Source organism: Chaetodon auriga, chromosome 8 (assembly GCF_051107435.1).
Source record: "Chaetodon auriga isolate fChaAug3 chromosome 8, fChaAug3.hap1, whole genome shotgun sequence".
Classification (NCBI taxonomy): domain Eukaryota; kingdom Metazoa; phylum Chordata; class Actinopteri; order Chaetodontiformes; family Chaetodontidae; genus Chaetodon; species Chaetodon auriga.
Window position 1 is genome coordinate 288,739 of NC_135081.1, and position 10,845 is coordinate 299,583.

A 10,845-nucleotide genomic window follows, 5' to 3' on the forward strand; every position below is an offset into this window, starting at 1 on the left:
TAGGGTCTGTCCAGGGTCCAGTTGGAGAGGGAAGTGCTGATGCTAAGGTCACTGAGTTTGTTGACCAGTTTGGAGGGGATGACTGTGTTGAATGCTGAGCTGAAGTAAATGAACAGCATCCTCCGGTAGGTGTTGTTGTCCAGGTGTGTCAGGGTGGGATGCACTGCTATGGGGATGGCATCCTCTGTTGATCAATTTTTTTGGTAGGCAAACTGATGGGGATCCACTGTAGGGGGAAGACAGCATTTGACCTTGGCCAGGACCAGCCTCTCAAAGCACTTGGTGAGATGGGGATGAGTGTGACGGAGCGGAAGTCATTACGGCCGACTGCAGCTGACTGTTTCGGTACCAGCACGATGCTGATGGTCTTGAGTCAGTGCCTTGGCCAGTGACAGGTTGAAGATATCAGTGAAGACCCCAGTCAGCTGCTCTGCTCAGGCATTGAGCATGCGGCCAGGTATGCCATCAGGGCCAGCAGCCTTACGGACCTTCACTCTGCTGAGTGCAGAACACAAATCATGTGGAGAGCGTGATGGGCTGTTGATCTGGGTGGGGAGCAGTTTTGATGGCTGGTTGTTTGTTGTCTCTATCGAAGTGAGCGTAGAAGTTGTTGAGGTCATCAGGGAAAGAGGCATTGCTGGTTGGTGGGGCTCTTTTTGGCTGATAGTCTATGATGGCCTGGATGCGCTACCACATGCGTTTAGCTTCCCTGATGCCCCTCTTCAGGTTAGCTCTGGATGAGCTGTAGGCCACTGCGTCGCCAGATCTGAAGGCAGTGTTACGTTCCTTTAGCGGGGGACCTTACTGTTCTTCGAAGGCTTCTGGTTGGGGAAAGTGCTAATTTGTTTGTGGGTGGCAATGTTGTCAACACGTGTTAATGTAATCCAGAACGGAGGAGGCATATGAGTCAATGTCAATAGATCCTTAGTCCAGTGTGGCCCGGGTGGCGGACATACTCCAATCTGTGTGTTGGAACTGGCACTGGAATGTGGCGTCCGCTCCCTCTGGCCATACTTTAGCAGTCCTCACTGATGGTTTCACACATCTGATGAGTGGTGTGTACTTGGGGAGTAGGAACAATGAGAGGTGATCAGATTGTCCCAGGTGGGAAGGGGGATGCCTCTAAGCATCAACTCCTCCTTTGAATATCATGCAGTCATGGTTACTGCTCCCATTAACCTGTATATATTGGTCATATATCGCCCACCTGTACGGTGGCCGGGAAGTGCAAACCAACATTACAAACTGTGAGACAAAATGACATTTTGGAAAACATTTTTACATATCATAAAACAACATTACATTACCATAACACATTTACAATTCCCGAAACAAATTTACATTTCAGAAAACAAATTAACAAGACGCGAAACACTTTTACAAGTGCCGAGACAAATTTACAAGTGACGAAACAAATTTACATTTCAGAAAACAAATTAACAAATACAATCTACCGGAAAGGGAACGTCCCAAATACGGGGTTGACCCGGAAGTGATAACGGAAGCGGGTCAATTCGAGTTGTTGACGTTTTCAATGGACGGAGATGGACAGAGACCGAGTCATGTTTTGCCCGTTTTGTGGACAACATATGAGCCGATTACCGCGGTTTTGTTTTTCGTGTGGTCGGTCTCTACAGTGTTTAAGAGGCATGGACCAGACCGGCGGACCAGATACGTTAGAGCAGTGCATTCAGTATTTTAATGAGGGCCACTCGTACGTTGTAATCATGGACATGATGTCATCTTTACATGGTGTACACATCAGCTTGAGGTCACTGAAAAGTAAACTGAATGAAGCCGGGTTATATCGCAGAAAGGATTACTCCTCTACAAACGCGCTAATTAGGGCCATCCGATTGGAACTTCGTGGACCCGGAGAGCTGTTTGGCTACCGCATGATGTGGCAGGTACTCAAACAAAAGTACAACCTGCGAGTGAAAAGGGATCATGTGATGAATTTGCTTCGGGAGCTTAATCCCAGAGGGTGCGAGAGGAGAGCACGCCGAAGGTTTATAAGAAGAACCTACCACTCCATGGGACCGAACTATATGTGGCACGCGGATGGTTATGATAAACTCAAGCCATTCGGTTTGGCCCTCTCAGGGTGCATCGATGGATTTTCGCGTAAAGTACTGTGGCTTGCATTTGGACCAACAAATAATGACCCATCATAATAATATCTGTTGGATGAAATAACTGTCACCTCTGGCTGCTGCAGCTACAGAGCAAGCCTTTTAGTCGAAGCAGCCTCTTTAAGTGCACTCAAACATTGTAGCATGTCCTGTTTGTTAAAAAATAGTAATCCGATGTTGAAATTTCTGCTGAATTCTGCAGGATAAAAGCTAATTAGCAAACTAAACGAGGTGCCATAAGGTTACATTATGATGTGTTCAAGGTCGGCTCAGAAAAATGGCTATTAGGCGATGGTAAACAAAACAGTCATCATGGTGTGTTCAAATACAGCAGGCACACAAAAATAATGTAGGCTAGCAGTGTATGTGCACATTTATAATAAAATTGACACTTTTTTCAGTAATAATCACTTTTACATGCAGTAAATGATAAATGAATTCAATAACTTTTTAGTGAAATAACTAGTTTGCATGAATTTGTAGTATCTTAAAAATGTGATTAATCACAGCCTAAAACTGTGATTAATCTGATTGAGTTTTTTAATCGATTGACAGCACTATTATTTTCATATCAATTTCTATAGGTGTCAGTTCTGGATGGAACTATTTGCAGACCTTAGAGACGCTGGATACTTCAACGGGAGTCACGAGCATCAGTGTCTGTTAAGATACTGTTTTGGTGATGTTATTCAGAGGGACTTGGATGAGTGTGTGAGACTGTGGAACACTCACAGGATTCGCCCCTCCAGAACAGCATCATATCCAGGAGGAGTGCCCAATGAACTCTACTACTTACCACACAGGTAATACATTTGGCAGCAGATAAATATTTGTATTTGTTTTACTTTTATCTTTATTTTAATTAAATGCAATTATGTCTTCTGTTTAACATAGATTTGGCTCCAGAGACTGTGGCTTTAAAACTGAACAGGCTGAACTGGATGCCTTTCCTGAGGCTCACCTGTCAAGAGCTCTATGTGGGGACCCAAACATACAGGAGTACTTAGACTTTGCCATGGAGCACAATCACTTACAGAAGCCAGAGTACTGGCAGTCTGCAACTGAACTTTATCTGAAACTGAAAGAAATTGCTCAGCTATGAATTAAAATTGATAAAAAAGGGAGGTTCTATGTAATGGTGGAACATAAAGTGTCTGAATCTGTCACCAAAAGCGTCATTATTTTAAATGGGAAATAAATGAATAAAAAATAAAGTAATGTAATGAGTAATGTTTATTTATTACATTACATTTTTTGTATTATAGAAAACAGAATCTCGTGAAATACTGTTTGTCTTATTTGATCAAAAAACAGCGATTCATAAACAGACCACAGTTTGAGCTAACACAGTTTGGAGCTAAAATAATTGTCAAAATGCTGAGAAACTGACAAAAAAACATGCTCACATATCTTTACACTATAAAAACCCTGTTAACAACAGCAACTGCACATTTAGGTGCACCTTTAACAACAGAGACAGAGTCTGGGCTCTAGAGGTCATCTAGTCGTATGGCTTACAAACAGCCAAATCCTGGACTGTTTTGAATTCCAAAGTCCATTTGTGACTTAAACACACTGTATGAGTCGAGGAGTGGTAATTTCAACAAGTTTGAACATGTATTTGCCATTGGGAATGGAGAGTCATCCAGGAACTCTATCCGTGGCAATGGTTCCAAGCCAGAAGGGGGAAGTGATGTCAGCCCAGTTGCAAACATCAAAACATCCTCCACAGACACAGCAGCCTGGCCTTCTGCAAGGAAAAAAATGCTTAGATACACCATGGTAATGTGGTTTTCCAACTAGTTACAAAAATACCTTACAAACCTTCACAATCAAGGAGATAGTCTGCCCAGTAGGCCAAGGCTTGACTTTCTTTAAGTCTCCTGTTACTCCCTGAAGGACTGAGGTCAGGTTTGAAAAGTCTCTCAAGTTCAAAGCCAGTGAGTTGCTTTTCAGAGTGGCACAGGACAGGGGCCAGCAAAGTAGGGTGTTGCTGTAGTGCAGTCAAAAACTGCAGGGCTGAAAGACCATCTTTAAATCTACAAAGTGAACACAAACACTGTTTCACTGCTGTGTAGTGCCAACTGTATTTAAATTATCTAAAGAAAACTATTGAATATTCTCTTCCCTACAATTAGGGAACACGTCTATGTTTGGGGAAAATGATTTTGTGTTGAGCATCACTCTTAAATTCTTTTGCCTTGCACATGACTATGGTAAGTGTTAAAAACTACACAATCACACAGAGGAATGACAGAGAGGGTAGGGTGGCATGGGTAGTTATAGACTGGCACAAGGCAGGGAATGGACAGACATACATCACAAAGGCTATCAGTTTTAATACACTAAGGCACAAATTCTGTCACAGGGACTAAGTGATAAGAGAAGGACATGCCATGAGGCATTTCAAACAAAAGATTATTACATAAATACATAAAAAAGAAGCCACATCATTATAAATATGATGTTACCTGTCAATTACAGATGAGTTGCGGTCGATAATATACCATCGGAGGTAGTCAGCCACGATTTCTTTCTTCCACAGCAGACACACGTCTCAGACAACCTGCTGTCTGTAACATTGTGCTGTGTCTCATGATGTACTCCTATAAAGCATCCAATGAAGCAGCATTCTCAATCTGAAAGATACAAAAAAGGGGGGCATAAACACTCCAATAAATAACTGTATGTACTGTACATTTATGCCTTTTTTATTCAGTGACATACATAGCATGGTGTAACCCTACCCTATTAAAAACTAATAAATGAAGCCAATTCTGTGTATGCAATATTGGAAGTAAACATTATCTTAAGACACTGCAGGATGTAAAACTCTGCCCTACCACACTGTAGCCTTATGCTATTCTCACCTCTTGCAAAGCTTTCCCTATTTCTTCATCAGTTATTAAATTAACTGTTGATTTGAACGAAGGCTGGCCAGCAAGATAATGTACAAGATCTTCTGACAGGAAATGGGGTCCTGGACCTCCATGTACAACTGACACTGCGATCATCTTTCCTGCCAGGTAGTATTCATCCTCCCTAACAGCTGTGAATGAATTCATATTGCAAAATTAAAACATACACTATATACTTTAAGATATTGCGGAAAAAAAGCATATGCCATGGTAAATATATGTTTAATGATCATTAACCAAACATTAGTATAGTACACATCTAACCCTATGCATACCATTTGCATTGTAGACCAAGAACCGATGTCCTTCTGGTCCATCAAAAATGGGCCGGTATTTCAGGTGTTTCATTAGCAGAGTTAAAAACTCTCGTCTTGGACCACCTGTGTCAATTCCCTCCTCAGGAACGCCAGCATCATCAGTAAATCTGACCAGCATGTCACAGTTGTCAGAATATGTTGTACGCTTGAAACCTCTGACTGCTCCATCCCAAACATTAGCCCTTGAGATGTTGAACCTGCTGACTCTTTTGTGATCAATAGGAAGTGACAAGTTTGCCACAATGTCAGGTAGTGTAATGTTCATCTCTTCCCTGTAATGACAAAAGTGATCTAATTAATAGACATTTCAGACAGTGCACAATTTGCCACTTTTACAAAAATTATTTAAATGCCAGAAATACTGCACAATGAAAACACTAGAATGCCACTGTCAAAAGCTCATTTTACACTGCTGTGTGTTGGAAATTCTCCACATTGACTGCAACCAGCTCCTCCTCCTCTTCCTCCACACCTGGTGCATACAGGTCTGTGTATTTACTGTTGGGAAATTACAACTTCCATGTTAAAACATCTTACTAACAAATTTCTTCCCCATGAGTTAAATTAAAATTATTTCAGTCACTGATTTTTGGCTTACCTGTAGCAAGAAGTCTTGTCTGGATTTGTTTCAGGTGGATCCATATCATCAGTGTCAGATATTACTATCTGAAAAACAAATTAAAATGTCAAAACAACAACACTGAAAGTAAGAAACATCAGGCTGCTGCAGTCTGCCTTATTACCTGTCCAGGCTGAATTGTTGCTGAATGCCCTGGTGCATCTCTGATACATGATAAAAATTACAAAATTATTAAATTAATTAGTACTGTCCTTCAGGCCTACAATAGTCATCAAATAATGTAGACTATATTGAATACGGCCAAGATTCCTATTGGTTGATTAGCACTGGAAAAGCCATCTCATTAAAAATGTTATTCATTTATTTGTCCCTGACAAGGGCTAGATGCCAAAATGTCCTTACCTTTCTTCTTTAGATTTGTGTTTGGGAGTACTCTGGTTTTGTGGTTCAAAAACCTGAGAGGAAATGCATAAATTTATCAGCAATTTGTAATAGCTTCCATAATTGTTCCCTTACTACATACAGTATATATCACTGGTGAAAGGTTGTTTGTATTGACATAGATAAATCAATAAATACATTGATACATAAATAAGTATTAAAACAATAAATAAAGAATTGATGTACCACAGTGTCTGCTCGATGGAATTCAGCTGTGCTCCTTGATGCAATGACAATTTCAGAATCAGAGTCTGAGGTATCATCCACTGCTGTAAAAACAGAAAATTCAACAGATCATGTGGATACTGTACATGTATCCTACAGTAGAGTATCTAAAATATGTGGAAAATATTGAATCATGAGATCCACTAACCTCCTTAAAAGTGTGTTTCTAGGCAGATGAAAAAGGTGATCCTGGAATATGGCTTTCCTAGTTCCTTTTTATACTCTGCCAATTTGAATGGCTTTTCTGACCCAGGCACATGGACCACCTCTGAGCAGTCTGGATACAAAAGGACGTACGGTCCTTCTTGCATGTTAAATGCTCTTGTTTTCTGGACAGCTTGTTTCAGTATATCAGATGCTGCTACCTCTGGGTCTACAAATAACAGGAGTGTTTTCCCTCTTAGAGGTTTTAGAGCAGTTCCGTCAGTTCCATTTGGCACCATTAATCCAATGTTTATCTAGTAAAATAACAAAGATATGATTAATTTCATGTATTATGCACAGGTAAAATAAAAGATTATACATATATACATCAGTGTTTCCATTAATTATGCAGAAAGTGGTGTCCCTCCATGGTCTAATTTGTGCCACCACAGTTTCACAGTGAGCCAAACATGTCTATACACTCAGATGCGACAAAGATAATCTTTTTTTTTTTTTTTTTTCTTTTTTTTTTAACTTGCTTCAATCTGTGGGATGAGTCAACTATGATACTGATATTGATCCACTTCTGAGTCATCTCGAGTCAGATAACGCTAGTCGAGTACTGATAAGTACTAAGACAGTCAGTGCAACTTACCTGGACGTGTTTTCTGTCCTTTGCCATTCTTCCTTTCGGCCCATAGTTAAAAGACTGACGCTCTTTGGACTTTGAGCTTCTGTACTCTAGGAACTGTTTGTATGATGGGCAAGTTTTTTCTGCTGAAATAAACAAAGTTCCGTTTCAAAATAGAAAGTTAGCAGCCGCTAACCAATAGCACTATTCACTTTCATTCACAGACTTAAGATAGCTAGCGTTATGCTGCACTTACTTTGTTTAGCGTTGTCCGGCTGTTGAGATGTCCCCTGTCCTTCCGTCTGGTCGGCACCATTTAAAAACTCTAACGACCGACCACACGAAAAACAAAACCGTGTTAATTGGCTCATGTGTTTGCCACAAAACGGGCAAAACATGACGGTCTCTGTCCATCTCCGTCCATTGAAAATATCAACAAATCGAACTGACCCGCTCCCGTTATCACTTCCGGGTCAACCCCGCATTTGGGACGTTCCCTTTCCGGTAGATTGTATTTGTTAATTTGTTTTCTGAAATGTAAATTTGTTTCGCCACTTGTAAAAGTGTTTCACGTCTTGTTAATTTGTTTTCTGAAATGTAAATTTGTTTCGGTACTTGTAAATTTGTCTCGGCACTTGTAAATGTGTTTCACATCTTGTTAATTTGTTTTCCAAAATGTTAAATTGTCTCAGATTTTGTAATGTTGGTTTGCACCTCCCGGCCACCGTACACCTGGGCTACTGGGGAACTTTGCTACTCTCAGCCATTCCTGAAGACAGCAGCCCACTGATTGTCATGGGTGATATGATTATCCATCTAACAACCCCCATGTGGTCGACTTCCTTTTGCTGCCGTTCTCATTCGACCTCAAACAGGTCTCCACCACTCCCACACACAAAGCGGGCAATACTCTTGACTTAGTTGCAATTCGAAAAATCCTTGCCACAGCATCCTCATCCGCTCTGCCGCAAAGAGTCTCAGCAACCATGCCTCCTCACAGTGTTTTCTCCTCACTCCCTGTGAAAGAGGCAACAGACACACTCTGCTCTTCGCTAGCTGCCACTCTGAACAATCTATGCCCACTCAGCCAAATTTGCTCGTAAAACCCCCACCAGTCAATGGCTCACCAGTGTCATCAGAGAGCAATGGGTGGTGCACAGGGCAGCCGAGAGAAAATGGAACAAAACCAGAGATTTCTCTGACCTCAGGGACTATCAGACTGCCCTGTCTGCATTCTCCTCCCATCTGAAAAGTGCCGAGTCCACTTATTACTACCGCCAAAGATGCTCAGAAAATATTTTCTGCTTTTAACTCACTACTCAACCCCCCACCACCTCCACCCTCAACTTTGCTCACAGCCAATCACCTTGCTCCCTTCTTTACTGATAAGGTTTCAACCATCACCAACCAGTTCTCTGAGCCTGATCAACTCAGTAGGATACAATCAGCTGACAGGGCCTCACTCTCCTCAGTTTCCCATGTCACAGAGGAGCAAGTCTCCAACCTTCTGCTCGACTCTCACCCCACTACCTATCCATTGGACCCTATACCCTCCAACCTCCTGCAGGCCATCTTGCCCACACTTATCCCTGCTGTCACCCTCATGATCAACTCCTCACTTACAATGGGTGTGCTCCCCACTGCTTTTAAGCAAGCCAGAGTAACCCCACTGCTAAAGAAACCTACACTCAACCAAGCCCAGGTTGAAAATTACAGGCCAGTTTCACTGCTCACTTTCCTTTCCAAAACTCTTGATGCATGGACTTTAATCAAGTCTCTGAATTCCTTTCTTATAACAACCTGCATGATCCCAGTCAATCTGGTTTCATATGCAGACGCTCTACAAAGACTGTGCTCTTATCTGTACTGGGAACACTACAATCAGCTAGAGCTACTGGTCAGTCCTCTGTTCTGCTATGGCTCAACCTTTCCCATTGCTCAACCAACCTTTCGGCTGCCTTTGACACGGTTAACCACCAAATCCTCCTCTTAACACTCGCTGAGCTTGGCTTCTTAGGATCTGCTCTCCGCTGGCTTGAGTCCTACCTCTCAGGGAGACCCTTTGCAGTATCTTGGAGGGGAGAAGTGTCTAAATCCAACTGCTTCTCCACAGGGGTACCACAAGGGTCAAGGGCTTCTCTTTTCAATATACACCACTGCACTTGGTGCAGTCATCCACTCACATGGCTTCTCATACCATTCATATGCTGACGATACCCAGCTCCTCCTTTTGTTCTCGCCAGACGATCCCACAGTCTCGGCACGGATACTGGCATGCCTCGCCAATATTTCAGTATGGATGAAGGAGCAACACCTTCAGCTTAACCTGTCAAAGACTATACAACAACAGATCAGTATCCAGCTTGACTCAGCTCTGCTCACTCCTGCAAAATCTGTCACAAACTTGGGTGTCATGATTGATGACCAACTAACTTTCAAGGAGCATGTGGCCTCTGTTGCTTGGTCATGCCGATTTGCCCTGTGCAACATCAGGAAGCTCAGACCCTACCTGTCTGAGCACGCAACACAACTCCTGGTACAAGCACTGGTACTGTCACACCTTGACTATTGTAATTCCTTATTGGCAGGGCTGACGTGGTCTTCAACCATTCCAAATGAGCACGTCACTCCGCTGTTCATATCCCTCCACTGGCTCCCAGTTGCTGCCGCATCAAGTATAAGTCCTTGATGCTCACCTACAAAATTGCCACTAAAACCGCTCCGACCTACCTGCACTCCCTCATTCAGGTTTATGCTCCCTCTCGCTCACTACGCTCTGTCCAGAAATGGTGCCTGGTGTTGCCAGCTAAAAAGGCCTTAAGTCTCTAGCTAGACTCTCCTCTGTGATTCCCCGGTGGTGGAAAGAGTTACCAACCTCAATTCATTCTGCAGAGTTCCTCTCGATCTTTAGAAAAAGACTAAAGACCAAGCTCTTTACTGAACACCTTCTTTCTTAAATAAAAAAAAACAAAAAAAAACTCTATTCACTCTATTCATTACTTCGTAGCACTGCCTCGTAGCACCTATGTCTAATTGGACCAGAAACTTGCATTAGTGCACTTATTCTTGTTGTTCTCTCCTGTCCAGAACCTTGATTGTGATGTATAGAAATCTCAGCGATGTACATCGCTTTGGGTAAAAGTGTCTGCCAAATGATAAATTGTAACTGTAATTGTAGCTCGTCCAGTTTGTTCACCAAAGGAATGAACTTTGGCGAGGAAGATACTGGGTAGCAGTAGCCAGTGCCGGGTTAGCCGTAGCTTAGTCCTTAGACCTCCGCACTTCCCTCTCCTTTGTTTACGATCTTGATGCTACCGATGGTTACATCCGGTCAGCGTCGCTGAGTCGGTCAGCCTCGCTGTTCTGGTGATCTCTTTGGGGAACTGAAGTTTTGTCGAATACACTGCTTGTGAATCAAAATCTTAAATCCAAAAGTTACTGTCTGGTGTAGGATGTG

At 42.4% G+C, this 10,845-nt stretch overlaps 1 long non-coding RNA gene and 2 pseudogenes across 2 annotated transcripts; 2 read left to right on the forward strand and 1 right to left on the reverse strand.

The window, feature by feature from the left end:
• The first annotated feature begins 1,511 nt into the window (after positions 1-1,511).
• On the forward strand, positions 1,512-3,350 carry LOC143324120 (uncharacterized). Its single transcript, XR_013077441.1, has 2 exons — positions 1,512-2,935; positions 3,027-3,350. It is a non-coding gene; the product is annotated as an uncharacterized LOC143324120 (long non-coding RNA).
• Positions 3,351-3,948: 598 nt separating this feature from the next.
• Positions 3,949-7,822, reverse strand: LOC143324118 (uncharacterized; annotated as a pseudogene). The gene is made up of 12 exons (XR_013077440.1): positions 7,645-7,822; positions 7,413-7,534; positions 6,762-7,071; positions 6,575-6,654; positions 6,350-6,402; positions 6,111-6,150; positions 5,966-6,033; positions 5,776-5,865; positions 5,326-5,639; positions 5,003-5,181; positions 4,604-4,771; positions 3,949-4,171 (listed from the first exon to the last, which is right to left on the reverse strand). The product of XR_013077440.1 is annotated as an uncharacterized LOC143324118 (transcript).
• A 361-nt stretch (positions 7,823-8,183) lies between these two features.
• LOC143324297 (uncharacterized) lies at positions 8,184-10,345 on the forward strand (annotated as a pseudogene).
• The last annotated feature ends 500 nt before the right edge of the window (positions 10,346-10,845 follow it).